The sequence below is a fragment of the Phragmites australis genome, chromosome 8, assembly GCF_958298935.1.
Source record: "Phragmites australis chromosome 8, lpPhrAust1.1, whole genome shotgun sequence".
NCBI classification, from domain to species: Eukaryota; Viridiplantae; Streptophyta; class Magnoliopsida; order Poales; family Poaceae; genus Phragmites; species Phragmites australis.
Window position 1 is genome coordinate 15049237 of NC_084928.1, and position 18380 is coordinate 15067616.

Sequence of the window (18380 nt, forward strand, 5' to 3'; positions counted from 1 at the left end):
CTCACACATATGTGTCTAGGTTGCTTACCGCATATATTTTACTTAACTTTGTGGCCTACTCTTGCTAACAGCTCAATGCATAATCCTTAGAGTAGAGCTAAGTATATGTGCTCTATATGGATTAAGTCTTGCGAGTACCTTCGTACTCATGTCTGCGCTTTCAGGTTTTGCTGGTGAGGGTGATGCGTTGTTTGGTTACTTCGTGCCCGCCAATGCAGGTGGTGGGCAAGCGTAGTGCATCCTACTCTGGTGAGGCGTAGCTTTTGAGGTGGAGCCTGAGGGCATATGGTTCTACTCTCCTTTTGCTGTTGTTAAGGTTTCATTTTCTGTTGCGTAGTTTCCATTTGTGTAAACTGTTGCAAATGGTTGCATGCTTAAGAACTTGTAATATAACTTTAATTACTCACTCTTTCTTGAGCTATGTTGTGATATGCATGTTGGAAAGGCATATGTTCCAATTTTGGGCATAAAACACGTGCCGGGACTACCGGAACGGTATTCTGGTTAATCACTGAGGTTGTGATTATAAATAATGATCCGCCTAATGATTAATTAGAATACTGTTTGGACAGTTCCTCACATCACGCCTTCGAAGTAATCCCTCGAGGGTACCGCAACTACATTATCAGGGAAGTCCCTTGATAACCGGCATCTACACACTATCGAGGCTACACAATACCTTCCATGAAACCTAGAAAGTCTTTCCTTCTAGGTGATCTAAGCATGCTACGCCCGCGGTGTGCAGGCATATCATGCAACGAGGATTCCTTGCGACAGAATTCCTCATAGCACCGCATCTCCACAGCCGAGGACATTCCCCGGGGCGTGGCTTTGACACTACCGAGGCTATGCAATGCCTTCCAGGGCACCCTGGGCATAATCTGCCTTCCAGTTGACCTAGGCATGAGTGGCGCCCGCCGTGTGCGCGCCTCACTATCTACTGAGACTACGCAACACCTTCTAGGAAACCTAAGCAGTCTTGCCTTCTAGGTGACTTAGGCATGCTACGCCCGCGGTGTCTAGACTTGTTGTGCTCCCGAGGAGATGCCCGGGGTGCACCGCAACACTGTCCACCAAGGATGTGCCCTGGCTCATGGCATTTATATGACCGAAGCTATGCAATACCTTCTAGGAAATCTAGGCTTGATGCCTTAGCGATGACCTAGGCATGCTACAACCGCGGTATATAAACATGTCGTGCAACGAGGATTCCTTCTGACAGCATTCCTCAGAGCACCGCATCCTCACATCAGGGCCATCCCCTGATATGAGGCGTCCACACACTATCGAGACTGCATAATACCTTCTAGGAAACCTAGGCAGTCTTGCCTTCTAGGTGACCTAGGCATGCTATGCCCACGGTGTGTAGGCTCCACTACCTACCAGGGCAAAGCCTACCCTCCGGGAAACCTTTTAAGGTGACCTTGGGTTTAGGCAAGTAATGCTTACTGGTGCGTGGCCTTGTCACGCCTTTGAAGAAATCCCTGGGGGGTGATGCAACTACATTACCAAGGAAGTCCCTTGATAACCATCATCTACACACTATCGAGGCTACATAATACCTTCCAGGAAAACTAGGCAGTCTTGCCTTCCAGGTGACCTATGCATGGTACGCTTGCGGTGTGTAGGCATGTCGTGCAACGAGGATTCCTTGCGACAGTATTCCTCAGAGCACCGCATCTCCGCAGCCGAGGACATCCCTCGGGGCATGGCTTCGACAGTACCTTGGCTATGCAATGCCTTCTAGCGCACCCTGGGCATAATTTGCCTTCTAGGTAACCTAGGTATAAGCGGCACCCGCGGTGTGTGGGCTTCACTGTCTACCGAGACTACGCAATACGTTCCAGAAAATCTAGGCATTCTTGCCTTCCAGCTAACCTAGGCATGCTACGTCCATGGTACGTGGGCTTGTTACACTACCCGAAGATGTCCCACGGGTGGCGCCGCAACATGATCTATCAAGGAAATCCCTTGATACGTGGCAACTACACCTCCGAGACTGTACAATGCCTTCCAGGAAACCTGGGCAGACCCGCCCCCCAGGCGACCGAGGCACGATGTGTCTGGAGGAGTGTAGGGATTTTGCATGGTTATACTAGCTAAGTTTTGCAGTCTACTATTGACAATAAGAAGCTGATTGTAGTATGAAACATAGCTAGTTTATATAACTATTCATGTTAAATGAGGATGTAACTTAAGTTCTACTGCTTCTACCTAGTGGCTATATATTGCAAAAGACTTCTAGCAGTAAGGTTGGAGGCCTCCAACATACTCTAACCTTGCTGTATGAAAGATAAATCACTAGGTAAACTATCAATAGTTAATAGTGGGCATACCTTTGTAGGAATAAGGCCTCTATTGTGAGGCTTGGAGGCCTCGAGCCTATGGCTAGGCCGGCAGAGATGGTGCTTGACCCCTTAGCCCTTAGCCGTTGCCTGGCTCTGGAGGTAATCCATCAGGAGCTTGGCAATGTCATGTTAGAGGCATAGCTGAAGGTTAGTCGGGGGAGGCGGTCCTTGACCGCCTCGGCCCTTAGCCGTTGCCCGGCTCCGGAGGTAATCCATCCAGAGCCTAGCGACGGCATGTCCCCAACTCAGTTCTCATTGCTGGATATAGTACCGTAGTAGGGTTGGCTCCTTCTGTGGCCAGGTATCCTGCTTGCCTTCCAAGGTATTCCTCCCGGAAAGTCATAAGTGTGCGGCAGTAGTTGGTGTTATGGCCGCGCCCTGGTCCATGCAGGAGCTCTAGGGGCACCAGAGCTTGGAGTTGTTGTTGGGGTTGCTACCAAAGGTGGTGTGTCCCAGAGCCTGTGGTTTCCCCCAGGTCTCCTTCCCCTTTGGTAGACCGTCAAGGCCATCTGGTGAACCGGCTTTTGGAGCCAAAGTGCTTCTGACTATGCCTCCCTGGACGAGGTGGGCTTGGGGTCCCTTGCGTGTGGTTGGCAATACGAGGGCGGCGTTGGAGGCGCTGGTGGGGTCTACGCACCTCGAAGCCTTGCGTCTCCTTGGAACCCTCTTTCGCTTGAGGGGCCCAAGTAGGACACTAGATGGACAGGCTTTTCGAAGATGTTGGCTCGCCTGGGGTATCCCAGGTGTTGTCGAAAGGGATACTTTGGGACCAAGCCCAAGCGGGAACACTCCTGGGTTTGACTACGCAGAACCACTGTAAGGCGGCCTTCTTGGCTGTGGCTTCAGCTGCGTCGTCTCCTGAGGTGGCGAGGTCTTTGTCGTGCAGAGGCTGGAAGACCTATGCGCTGTTTGGGGTTCCTGTACCGACCCAAGGTTCTGGGTTGGCCAAAGTCAAAGGAACGCTGTCCCACACGGTAGTGGGGCTGGAGCATGCATACAGTGTGCATGGCTGAGATAGCCATGCATATGGTTTCATGCTTGCAATGGTGGGTGTGGCAATTTTGGCTAGTACTTTGGTGGTTTTCCTGGTAGATTCCTACCTCTCTTAGCACTTCTTTGTTTGATCCCCACGGACAGCGCCACTGTTGGAGCAAGAGTTCATCTTGCTCCAGCAACTACGGCGAGAGTTTTTCTAAGGAGGAGACTCAAGCTTGGAGACGAAGTTTAAGAGGAAGGAACACCACGAATGTATTGATAGTAGGAAAAATGGATCGATCTGTGGGGAGTATCACAGCGTGACTTGGTGTTTTTTCACCTTTGTCTCTTTCTGTCATCTAGCCCAGGCGACCATGGCTCCTATTTATAGGGCCATGCGTAGCTTGGCATACAAGTTATCACAATGTACAAATATCTAGGATTTGACTGAATTACTGGGCCTTATCCCGGATAACTACTTTCTATCCTACATAGGAGATAATATCTACCATAGTAACCATTGTAGTGCCTGCACCCTGAGGGGTGAGCCGGTCACCAATTGCGGCCCGGCACCACACTGTCAGGGGTGTCAGGATAGCCTCCATTACGCTAAGGTGTCAAAGAGGCTCTGGAGGGACCTGGATAATAATCTTCAACCATTATCCTCAAGCTGATTTATTTCCCCCCAACACCGTTGAAGTTGGTTGGACTAGGTGTCAACCAGCTAGTAGATGGGAACTACATGGGAACGGATAGCTTCCCCCATGGTTAACAACTCTTATTATTCAAACATGTCTTTTGATTAACTGATTTAAACTAAGTGTTACATCTTAATTCACATTGCATATAAAATTAGTTTTACGCCCAAACTATAGCCCTATGGCTTTATCCTTGGTTACCTCCCTTGTGCATCTACTCAACCTCTTGAAGTAGTGTTAGGACTTGTTAAGTACCTTCTGTACTCAGTCTTGTTGCTTTTAAATTGTTGAGATGGAGATCAACCTCGACCCAAATGAAGTTAAAGGGAAGAAGTCTAAGGTCGCATCTGCAACCAATTTGTCTGTGGCATTGGGTTGTTCCGCTTTGTGCTATTTTGTTCTGCTATAGACTCTTCTTCTTGGCTGGTATGCCGTGGATCCTAGTCCACGAGACCACTGCTCGCTATTTTCAAGTAATTATTTTATTCAAAGTATGTATTTGATATCATTTTGTTGAATTATGTGTGTATCAACTACTTGATCCAGGGACTAATACAGGAGGCACAGTGGAACCCGAGGTCGGGGCCCTTACACTTGGAGTGCATGACCTTTGCCAGGAGTAGTCACGCGCGGTCGAAGATGCACAGCTCCCCATCTAGAATGATGATCTTGCACCTATTCTCATCGAGTTGGCCCAAGCTCGTGATGTTGCTACGCAACCAAGGTATCTAGTATACCTTGGTGAGCACTATGTACTCCTGATTTTTGCACTGGAACATGACGACCCCCTTCACTTTAATTTCCTCACGTGATCTGTCACCAAATCTCATTGAGTCTTTCATGGCTTCATCAAGCGACACCAACTTGGATTTATTGCCAATCATATGATTGCTGCCCCCCATGTCAAGGTACCAAGGGTCGTGACCGACATCGATTGGGATCACCTTTGACTTGTTAAGGAAGACTTGCTGCTTCTCATCGTTAGCAACCGACATAAACTCACAATGTTCAACCATGAGAAGTGTAGGATGGTCCTCGTGTACCGCGATGAAGTTGGCTGCTTCCTTGTGCTCTCGACAAGGTTGGCGATAGTTGTGCACCCAGTGCATGTGCCTATCACAGCTGCAGCACTAGTCACACGACATGTCGTGCACGCTGCTCTTGCCATCATGCCCCACATCATCGCCCTTCTTGTGTAGTTTCAGCTTCTCGCGCTGCTGAGTGGTGTGGCTTGATCTAGGACCTCCAGATGATTCCTCGCCCGCCTGGCATTGCTTCTACGACAACTAACATTCTACTTTGGTCAGCAACAGCTTGACGCCAGTCACGGCCAAGTAAGCACACCGTTGAGGTCAGGGTGCTTCTCTGCCACCTTGAGCCTCCCCGTCAGCTCCTCCACAAACAACATTTTGAGATCAAGAAGAATCATGATCGAAGGCATGATCTGGGAGAACTTCGACACCACAACGCGGAGAAACATATTTACCACTTCCTCTTCTTGATAAGGATTCGAAGATTGTTGACAAGGTGAATGAGCCTCATCACAAAATCATCAACTACCTTGCCGTCGTGGAAGGAGATGTGTACGAACTCCTTTCGTAGTCTCTTGACCTTGGCCTTGCGCATATGGTCCCCACCCATTTGCGAAGTCTTGATCGCATCCCTCACGGCCTTGGTGCTCTCCTTGTTGGTATGGGACCCTAGCACCTTCGGTGGGGCAGCCTAGAGGATGGCCTCAAGCACCATGCAGTCCTTCGAGTAGTCCACTGTCACTGGTTTTAACGAACAAAACCAAGTGCGGCTTATGCGTGCCTAGGAAGTTCAACACACATAAGGACATCACAGGTGAATTAACAAAAAAATACTTTAACTTACAACAGTTTAACTCTTACATTAAAGACTTCACCTAAACAACTCTAAAAGCTAAAACAATAGCAACTAAATGATGGCAGCGGGACAAAAGCATCGGTGCCTATGCACCTCACAGGCACCAACCGAAAGACACTCTCCTAGTTCACCATATCGTCGTCTTGAAAATCTTGAAAGTCCTTCACTTAGTAGCATATGAATTGTGGGAGATAGCAAGGGTGAGCACATGGAGTACTCAGCAAGTGTGGGAAAAACAATGATATACAGGCTTACAACAAGAATAGGATAACACTTGGTATATTTGTATAAGTGCGAGTAAAGAAAATGGTAATGTAATTCAAAAGTATTAAGCAGTTGTTAGGTGAATATACCCTAACAACCCGATAACAAACCATCCCATAAACCATAACCAACTAGTGCCCCTGTATTATACCGTAACCAACTAATCAAGTGAGGATCCAAGTCTCTCATAATCGAGGGCACGACTGCTATAACAGTTTTACACTCTGTAGAGGTTGTCCAACTTTTAGCCACGAGTTGTGATATCCATGTTGTCGTGTTAGCTAGACACTTAACACACGCCAGTGGTGTGCCGCCAGGAGATCACTGTGAAGCATTGTCCATCAATTAGGTCCTGGTACCCCAACGAATGCTAGCTAGGTGTCTAATTGATATGCTAAGCCTTACCCATTTCAGCCTCATGTTTGAACGGTATTTCTTGGGTTGACGCTCCTCGAACCGGTCCTTATATGTGACACTTGGGGAAAGACTACCCAACAAGGAAATAAGCAACAAAACCTAACACCTTTTCTTGGAATGTATCCACAAGTCCACCACATGAACCACCATTATCAAACCAATAAGGAAAATAACCAACAAATTTCATAGAACGTATCCACAAGCCCACCACATGAACCACCATTATCAAACCAACTCCTTGCCCAAGTCCTAGGGTTCCATGTTACTAACAAGTTCATCATCACCATTGCATATATCCACTAAACATGTATATGACACTTCCTAACATCCCAAAAGCATAGCTAAGCAAATCTACCCAAGAGACACATATCAACTACCCCTTAGGCTTCAAGGAATGTAAAGGAAGAACTAGGTAAACCCTAGCATATGTGACTAGCCATCAAATTGATAGACATTGCATGTAATTTTTTTAAAACAAAACATGTAAAATATATGTTCAAGATGATCAAGGACACTTGCCTTCTCCTTGGTGTTGCCTAGTGTACTCTAGCTCTGGGTCTTGATGTTCCTCAAATTGATCCGGGCATTATCAACTAATCGCACAATTACTGGCAAAGAACACAAACAAAAATACTAAGAGCATAGCACAAAACAAAAGAATAACAAGACAAAACCTATCTAGAAAGAAAGAGCACTGAAAAACGAATCTAACGGCGTAACAATCGCTTAAAATGGACCTACTGTGAAAAAGATATGGTAAAAACAAGATTAGGGATTATTTTATAAAAGAAAAGGAATAGATTGTAATTAATAGAAAGTTTTAGGGACTTTTTCTAAAAATAGAGGGACCTATTTGTAATTTTGAAAAAGTTTAGGGACTAAAGTGTAAAAAGATAGGGCTCTTTTTGTAAAAATAGAGAAGTTCAAGGCTTTCTTGCAAAATTACCAACTTCCTGGAATTATCAGAGTTATTTTTGTATTAGAAAACACCTTTTTAATGCGTGGACGCTGAGTAGATGCCAGACTAGGTGACACGTGGGCTCGATGCTAATGTGGCGGCTGATTTGGCAAGCTGACATGGCAGGTGAGGCTGACTAGATTAAGACAAACATGTGATAGTCGGGATTGACTGGCAAAAGGGCATCTCAGCCACACGGTTTAGATCTAATGGCTAAGGAAGAAGGGGGCAGCTAGAGGGGATCGACACGGTGGAGCCGAGGTCGGCACAACAGTGACCTCGCCGAGGAAAGGGGAAAAGGTCGTCACCGACTTTGGTTGACGACGGTGAGTGGCGGAGAAGCAAGGGGAGGGAACGGAGAACCCGTTTGGCGATTTACCTTGGGTGGCGCAGGACAGGAAATCGGTAGGCGATGATGGAGGTGGCGATGGCTTCGGGTTGTCGTCGAGGTGTGGTCTCAGGCAACCGGGGGGGGGGGGGGGGAAGGCGAGGGTAGGGTGTGTTTGGGAGGCGCTGGTGAAGCTTCGAAATGGCTTGGTGGTAGCAAAGCAGCGTAGAGGCAGCGAATCGACGAGCTCCGACCGAGGCGTCAATGGCGACTAGGGTTTCGCGTGATTCGGCGAATTAGGGCATGGGAAGCTGGGATCTCGGCTGAATCGAGTCAAGGGACATGCTTGGTTGTTTATATAGGCGGCGGCCTGAGGTCTTCGTGGCACGCACACCAAATATAACCTATGTCCATTTGGATTTTAATTTTATAAATTAGAATTTTAACTTGGATAATTATTTCAAACTTCAAAATGAATGCTAGAAAATTTTAGAAATTTGGAAATTTGAAAATTAGGGTGCTACAAACCTACCCCCCTTGGAATGAATCTCGACCTCATGATTCGGACGGATGGGAAAAGAGATGAGGAAACTCCATCTTCAGATCTTCTTATCTCTCCCACATCGCTTCATCTTTCGAGTGGTGAATCCATTGCACTTTGCATATTAGTATTACTTTGGTCCCGGTCACTCTTTTTGATCTTTCAAGAATCTTCATGGGATACTCTGTATAGGAAAGATCTTCCTGAACATCCAGTTCTCCCATTGGTAATTGTTCTTCAGGCACTTGAAGACATTTCTTCAGCTGAGACACATGAAAGACATCATGCACATCTGTCAGTTGAGGCGGTAACTCCAACTGATAAGCTACTTCTTCTATTTTATCCAGTATCTTGTACGGTCCAATGAATCTTGGTGATAACTTCCCTCTGACCTTAAATCTACAAAGATCTCTTATGGGTGAAACCTTGAGATAGATGAAATCTCCAATTTTAAAAACCAATTCTCTACGTCTGTTATCAGCATAAATTTTCTGCCTTGATTGTGCAATCCTCAGATTCTCTCGAATTATCTTAACTTGCTTTTCTACATCTCGTAGAACTTCTGGGCCAAAAACTTGACTTTCTCCAGTCTCATTCCAGATTAACGGTGTTCTACACTTTCTTCCATGTAGGGCTTCGAATGGAGGCATTTGGGGACTTGCTTGATAACTGTTGTTGTACGAGTACTCTGCATATGGCAGACTCTTATCCAAACTTTTACCATACTTCAGAGCACAAGCTCTTAACATATTCCTCGAGTATCTGATTTACTCTCTCAGTCTGACCATCTGTTTGAGTATGATAGGCAGAACTGAAATTCAACTTCTTGTCCATAGACTCATGTAGTTTCTGCCAAAACTTGGAAGTAAACTAAGTTACTCTATCAGAAACAATCTTCTTAGGTACTCCGTGCAAACACACTATTCTTGACATATACATCTTTGCTAGTCTGGCTCCACTATATGTAGTCTTAATCGGGAGAAAATGAGCGACTTTAGTCAAACGATAAACGATAACCTGTAAAGAATCATATCCTCCTTGTGTATGGGGTAATCCAACAATGAAATCCATACTGATTTCCTCCCATTTCCACTCAAGTACCTTCAAGGGCTGTAGCAATCCTGCTAGCCTCTGATATTTTGGTTTAACCTTCTAGCAAGTATCACACAGGGCTACGTATTTTGCAACATCTCTTTTCATTTCATACCACCAATAACGATTCTTGAGATCTTGATGCACCTTCGTGCTTCCCTTAAATTAACTCTTTAATGGCCTTCTGATTGGGCACACAGATTCTCTTTTTGAACCACACAATACCTTGACTATCTTCTGTAAAGCTTGGTGCTTTATCATCCTTAATAAGCTGTCTTATTTCCTTGAGCTTTTCATTTTCAAGTTGGCGTTTACAAATATTTTGCTCTAATGTGCAATCAACTTCCATGGTAGTTGCTTCTACATCTGCCACAAAACCAAGGTTAAGGTTCTCAAACTCTTTCCATAACTCAGGTTTACTATCCTGAACCATCATCGAGTTACAATAACTCTTTCGACTCAAAGCATTGGCTACCGCATTAGCCTTTCTTGGGTGATAAAGGATTCCCACATCATAGTCCCTGATTAACTCTACCCATCGGTGCTGACAAAGGTTTAAATCTGCTTGGGTGAATATATATTTCAAACTCTTGTGATCCGTGTATATCTCACACTGTTTTTCAATGAGATAGTGTCTCCAAATTTTCAGTGCATGAACCGCTGCTGCTAATTCCAAGTCATGTGTAGGGTAATGCTCCTCATGCTTCCTTAACTGCCTTGACGCATAAGCTACAACTTGGCCTTCTTACATAAGAACACATCCAAGTCCTTGTTGCGAAGCATCACAGTAGATATCAAAGTTCTTGCTAATGTCTGGTAAAACTAGCACTAGGGCTGTACTCAATCTCCTCTTCAAATCTTCAAAACTTGCTTAACAAGCTGGGCCCCACTTAAAAATCACATTTTATTGTAGCAAAGAGGTAAGAGGTTGGGCTATCTTAGAGAATCCTTCTATGAAGCGGTGATAATATCCTGCTAAACCAAGGAAACTTTAGATCTCTAACACATTGGTAGGCAGTAACCAATTCAACACATCCTTCACTTTGCTTGGATCTACCGCTACACCTCTAGGTACTATGATATGGCCGAGAAAAGCGACTTGACTTAACCAAAAATCACACTTGCTAAGCTTGGCATACAGCTGATACTCTCTGAGTGTCTGTAGCACAATTCACAAATGGTCTTCATGTTCTTCTTCATTCCTAGAGAAAATTATAATATCATCAATGAACACCACTACAAACTTTCCATATAATCCGTAAATACCTTATTCATGAGATTCATGAAATAGGCTAGGGCATTGACCAAAACAAAAGACATAACAATATACTCATATAATCCATATGAAGTACTGTAGGAGGTCTTGGGTACATTTAATGATCGAATCTTCAACTGATAATATCCAGACCTTATATCAATCTTGGAGAACACTCAGTCTCCTTTCATTTGATCAAACAAATCCTCAATCCGGGGTAACAGGTACTTGTTCTTAATGGTCACGTCATTGAGCGCTCTGTAGTCTACACACATCCTTCAAGTACGATCCTTCTTATCCATGAAAAGAACTAGGGCTCCCTAAGGTGACACACTTGATCTAATAAAACCTTTACCTAATTATTCTTGGATTTGCTTCTTTAACTCAGCTAGGTCATTAACAGATATTCTATATGGCCTTTTAGCTATAGGGGTCGTACCGGGTACCAATTCAATGACAAACTCAATTTCTCTATCTGGTGGCATACCTGGCAATTCATCTCGGAAAACATAGGGAAATTCGAGAACCACTCTGATCTGATCAATGGGGTTTTCTTCAAGTAAATTTAGAGAACAATCCTCTGTTGCCTGGTGAAGGGAATCAAGGACGTCCTAAGAATTAGGACACTTAAAACTATTGGCTCTAAAACTTTCACAAGATAAGACTATCTCAATGTGCTCTAGGCTTATCTAGTGTGTCTACTCTACCGCTTAACAGAATTGCAAGGTAAATTGCAAGTAAGTAAATGCGGAAACGTAAATGAGGTAGAGAGACAAACTCGCCACAAGGGATTTTTATTCCATGGTATCAGTGGTATACAAGCCACCCCTAGTCCACGTTGGAGCTCCACAAAGGATATGCTCCCCATTGTCAAGTCTCTTTCGGTCATGGCTCTTGAGATACCAAGTCACCAAGACAAGGTCTCAAGCACGATGAGCCACCAAGCCACCAAGGTGAGGTCTCACCACTAACCTCTCTTCCGGTCACTTGTACACCGTCATCACTTCGGAGCTTTAGTCACAAAGATAAGGACCTCTGCGTCCCCACACAATCCTCTTGTCACCGCTCCACACCAAGTCAGAGGGTCAACAAGCTACATATGAGTCACAAAGACTCCAAGGTACTGGCATACCTCTTGGTACACGCTTGGATCACTCCTTGATCCGAACTCTAAGTTGCAGCACCTAGCAACTCTTCTCTCTAGGCATATAAGCACTAATCACTCACTAATGGTGTGCTTAATCGCCTTGGATGAACACTTTATGCTCTTGGATGGCTTGGATGTCTTCTTAGGTGTACAAGGGTTTCTCTGGGCACCAACAACTTCAAATGAATGAGTGGAGGGGTATTTATAACCTCAAGCCCACGGACTAGCTGTTATCCCAATGGCTCAAATATTCTGTGAACACTGGATGATCCGGCATTCACAGGGGTACAAGCACCGGACCATCCGGTGTGTACATTTTCAGAAACTGGCCGTTGGAACTCCACTTAGAGTTCTTCCGAACACCGGATTGTCTGGTGTATACATCCTCTTCATCACCGGACTATCCAGTGAGTTATCCTGTGCCAGACCACGCTAAACTTCTTGTCTGCACAAAATACTTTGGTGTGCATTGCTTCATCACCGGACCTTCCGGTGTGTACAACTTCTTCTTTTATTAGTTTTCCACACACTCTTTTAAATGCTCCAGTGAAGCTTTTGGTGTGCAACACTTCATTACCGGACTATCCGGTGAGTTATAGTCTGCTCCATTGTGACCTATGTCACAAATGCTCCAGTGATATCCATCTCATCACCGGATCATCCAGTGTCTTATAATCCATTTCCTCCGAAAATACCAAACTTCTGTTAAATAGTCCGTTGTACATCTCTTTTGATTGTCGGACCTTCCGGTGAGTGCAATCCACTCTGATTCCTTCTGACAGAATTGCTCCAGTGTGTACACTCTTTATCACTGGATCATCTGGTGAGGCAAACTGCCTCTGGACATAATGCTCCGGTGAGTGCAATTCTTCCAGCGTTGTACCTTCTAGTGAGAACAATTTCTCTGGGACTTTTTCCAATTCAATCAATCTTCCCCTTTTTGCTGATTGATGACAACACAACCAAAGCAAGAGGCAAATGATACCAATTTAGACCAATTAAAAGAATACATGATTTCAAAAGTCCATAAGGCCATACCTCTTTCTTGGATGAATTGTAAGAACAAATTATGATACTAATTTCAAGGCAATCATGTTCTTACCAATTTATATCTCCTGTTTTTGCTACAATCTCCCCTCTTTTTATATCTCCCTCGATCGACCCATGCAAGAGCTTTTTCATCTCCTTTGTCAATTCAAGATGCATCCCCATTTGTCAACAATCTACTCAAGATAGTTCTTGCATCTTTCTTCTCTTGCATCTTGCTTTGAACTCAAAATTCTCCCCCTTTGTCAACAATCTCAAAAAGGCTACAAACACATGTTGAACTCAAGGGAAAAACATTAGAGCATTTTAGGAGAGAGCTTCATAAGCTGTGATCCATGAGGTATTGATACCAATTGAAAGAATAGGAGGCATTGATACCAATTACAAAAGACCAACAAGGATCCCAAATCATGGAACTCACATGATATAATCTAAACTCCCCCTATATATGTGCATTCATATGATGAGAGTAAAACATATGCACAACTAGACAATATGACAAGATAGGAAGTTTAAGACATATCATGCGTGAAGGTAGCTTAAATGTATAAAATGAATTGACAATGGTACCAATTGAATCTTTTAAGTATTGCATACCTACGGGGACTTGTTGATTATTTCATGAGACTACAAAAGATATCACTTGAAAAACATGTTAGTCTCAAATCACAACCCATAAGATATACTCCCCCTAAAAGTGTGCATACAAGTGTTGAATATTTGTAAGAGATATGCACTTGTTATTGATAACAATAGGGAATTTATCCTATGGATTGGTTCATGGCACATAAGGAATACTAATTGAAGAGCCAATGATTACCAATTGAAGAACAAGTGCCATGAAAGAAACCAACAACTAATAAACCATGTAGGTTTCTCATAGGAGAGAGAGAGAAACACAAGCAACCTACCATATGAAAACCTACACTAGGCTTGCAATAAAAATAAGCACATGCAATCCTAGACAAGGCAAAGATACCAATTGAAAACATTTTATATCTAGTACATTTCACCTTTGGAAGGGAATTTAGTTATATGATGATCATGATCTTTATCAATGCGTCCAATCTTGTACACTTGACTTTTTGCTTGAATTTTCACTTAATCTTGTGTACCAAGTCTCCAAATCCCCGAAGACCTGTGGACTTTAAGTCTTTTTGGAACCCAAACCGATTGGGGCCCTTTCATGTTGGTGATGACTTCCTTGGGCATCCAAATAGGTTGGTTCCACCCCCAATCCTTTCTCCCAACCATGTGTGCAACCACCTTGCCATTGTTCTTCTTCTTGAGCTTGTAGTTGTTGCTCTTGATCTTGTTCTTGTAGTTAGGCTTGGTGTAGATGTTGGAGATCTTTTTGGAGAGGTTTATCATCTTTTTATTCTCCTTGATCTCCTTCTTGACTTGCTTTCATTGGAAGGACTTGTGGCCTTCTTGATGGCACTTGAATCATGTCACGGTGGACCCCTCCGTAAGCTTCTTCACCATGGTGGTATGGTTATCTTGAGGAGGTTGGACATGGTTCTTGCCCTTTAGTCTTGCCAAGTCCTTCTTGAGCTTCTCCACTTCTTGCTTGAGCTCATCATTTTCTTGTACAATGAGGTTGTTAGATGATTCTACAACAACATTCTCAATGCATTTCTTATTGCAAAGAGGTGAGCTAGATAAATCAATTAAATCATCACAAGAAGTAGAAGCATCTACCTTAGGATTGTAATTAAAAAGAGAGGTAGATTGCTTCAAAGGAACCTTAGATTGAGATTTGATGCACTCAAATTTAACCTTAAGCTCTTCATGCTCCTTGTTTAGTAAATTGAATTTGCACAATAATTGCTCATAAATAGAAACAAAAGTAGCATGAATGCCATTAAGTGTATTGAATTTTTTAAGCTCTTTTGATTATTTCTTAAGGGCCCTTTGTTTCTCATTGATCAAATGAAGGAGTTCTTCATAGAAGGGAGAATTATCATCGGATTCATCATCACTTACATCGCTTTCCATACCTTTGGACATAAGACACTTGTGAGATGACTTGCGCGATGACGACTTGCGTGATGATGACTTTGAGGAAGAGCTTCTCTTGGAGGAGTGGATGGTGAAGCTTTCATCATTTGAGCTTGACTCTTCATCTTCACTCACCCATCTTCCCATGCTTGCAAATGCTTTTCTTCTTCCTCTTGTCTCCCTTTTGTACTTGGTCTTCTTCTCTTTCTTGATATGATCAATTGTTTTGACCAAGTCTTTCAAGGAGATCGGATGATCAATATTTGCATTGATCCTCTTGATGTTCTTCTTCACTTGTAGCATGAGCTTTGCCATCTTGGAATCAATCTCTTCATCATTTGAGGTGCTTTGATCATCTTCTTCTTGGCTCTCTTCATTTTGATCTTCATCATCTTCACTTGAGCTTGACTCTTGCTCTTGTCTCCTCATCTTCACCTTCATGTCTGAACATGATGCTTGCTTGCTTGCGAGGGCAGTTTCTTGGTGTCGGATGAGGTAGAAGCATCCACCTCCATATTCATGGTCATCTCATGGGCGGTGATCTTACCTAAAACTTGGCTTGCATTCATCTTGCTCATGTTGTGGTTGTTGTAGATGATGGAGACAATTAGCTTGTACTTTGGAAGAAGAGCTTAGAGTATTCTCCTCACCACTTGAGCATCTTCAATCTTTGTCAAACATAGCCCATTGATCTCATTGACAAGAATATTCATACATGAGTACATGTCAATAGCATTTTCATGGGCAAGGTGTTTGATGCTATTAAGTTTAGTCACAGGAACATGATATTTCTCATTGCGCACATCCTTTATGCCTTCATGTATTTCAATGAGACTATTCCAAATATCATGTGCATTGGTGAGAGAATATACTCTATTGAATACATCAATACATAAAGATGATAAAAGGATACTCTTCGCTAAAGTACCAAATTGTTTCTCCGCTTTGGTGATGCGTTCTTTCATCCCCTCTTCGGTGACCCTCCAAACATCTCGACCTTTTGTATGCAAATAACATATCATAGAATTTTCCAACGGGGGAAATTAGTGCCGTCAAAGTGTGGAGCACTACTAATATCCATCCCTAACCTCGGACATCACAACCCTAGACGGTTAAGTCCAACTAAAGAGCACGAGGCTCTGATACCAATTGAAGGGAATAAGGGACGTCCTAAGAGAGGGGTGAATTAGGACACTTAAAACTATTTGCTCCAAAACTTTCACAGGATAATCCTCTCTCAATTTCTATCTAAATGTGCTCTAGGCTTTATCTAGTGTGTCTACTCTACCTCCTAAGAGAATTGCAAGTAAGTAAATGCGAAAACGTAAATGAGGTAGAGAGACAAACTCGGCACTAAGGATTTTTATCTCGTGGTATCGGTGGTACACAAGTCACCCCTTGTCCATGTTGGATCTCCACAAAGGATATGCTCCCAATCGCCAAGTCTCTTCCGGTCATGGCTCTTGAGATACCAAGTCACCAAGACAAGGCCTCATTCACAATGAGCCACCAAGCCACCAAGGCAAGGTCTCATCACTAACCTCTCTTCTGGTCACTTGTACGCTATCTTCACTTTGGAGCTTTTGTCACAAAGACAAGGGCCTCCGTGTCCCCACACAATCCTCTTGTCGCTGCTCCATACCAAGTCAGAGGGTCAACAAGTTACCGGCGAGTCACAAAGACTCCAAGGTGCCGGCGTACCTCTTGGTACACGTTTGGATCACTCCTTCATCCGCACTCTAGGTTACAGCACTTAGCAACTCTTCTCTCGAGGGCTATAAGCACTAATGACTCACTAATGGTGTGCTTAATCGCCTTGGATGAACACTTTATGCTCTTGGATGGCTTGGATTCCTTCTTAGGTGTACAAGGGTTTCTCTGGACTCTAGCAACTTCAAATGAATGAGTGGATGGGTATTTATAGCCTCAACCCTGCAGACTAGCTGTTATCCCAATGGCTCAAATATTCTGTGAACATCGGATGATCCAGCAACTTCAAATGAATGAGTGGAGGGGTATTTATAACCTCAAGCCCGCGGACTAGCTGTTATCCCAATGACTCAAATATTCTATGAACACTGGATGATCCAGCATTTATAGAGGTACAAGCACCAGACCATCCGGAGTGTACATTCTCAGAAACTAGCTGTTGGAACTCGACTCAGAGTTCTTCTGAACACCGGATTATCGGGTGTATACATCCTCTTCATCACCGGACTACTCGGTGAGTTATGCTGAGCCAGACCGTGCCAAACTTCTTCTCTACACAAAATACTCTAGCGTGCACTGTCTTCATCACCGGCTGCGGTGGCTTCTTGATGTATTGAATCCATGAGACCTACTAACATATATTCTTGACAAACATGTTAGTCCCAATGACTATGTTGTTATTAATCACCAAAATCATAATAGAGCCATTTTCGCTACACCGGGGTAGTAGCTACAAACTCAACTCTGGTTCCATCTCCACTGGGCAGGTGGACTGCTCTTCTGGCATACTCAATTACTCCACAAATTTGGATAACCAATCCATTCCAAGGATAACATCTATGCCCTTAGATTCCATGACTACAAGATTTGCTGGAAAGTCTACCCCCCTTATTTTTAATTTCATCCTATGACACATATATTGTGCTTTCAATTCTCCTCCAGCAGAGCTAATAAGCATAGGTTGTTTCATCATAAACCATAGATAAACCATGCTTGGCAACATACTAGGTAGTTATGAAAGAACGCAAAGCTCTAGAATCAAACAAAACTAGTGTAGGCTGAGGTTAATGAGGAACATACTGTACACCACATCCTGAACATCTTGAGCTTCTTCCGTGGTGACGTGATTGACCTTCCCTTGAACGAAATTCCGATGTCCACAGTTGTTCTGAATAGGGGTTTTATTTCCATTACGCGCCTGGGATTGAAACTGAGTGGACTTCGGGGTGTTGGTGTTGGACTGATTGAGATTCTTCTTAGGGTACCGATTCACATAGTGGCCTAACTCTCCATAGTGAAAACATCCTTTTCCTAAGGTGGGAGTATCGGGGCTATTCTTGACTTGTGGAGTAGATGGTGGAGTTGAACAAGGTGTATGATGGTTGGAGCTCTAAACAGGGGCTTGAGACTAAGGTTTGTACTTATAATTGGTACGGAACAAAGGATCTTGTGGGGAAGTTTGAGTTGCCACACGGGGACGTGTGTTGCTTCCTTGTCCTTGGAAAGACATCTTCCTCTTCTTCCCGTCTAGTTGATGACGCTTGTGTTCAACCACTAATGCTTTGTTCACTATTGCTTGAAAATTAGGGAACTCTTGAGGAAGTAAGGCATATTCAATAGCATCGTTCAGACCTTCCAGAAAGTGTTCTTGCTTCTTCTCATCTGTATCCACTTCATTTGGAGCATACCTATTCAACTGGGTAAACTTGGTC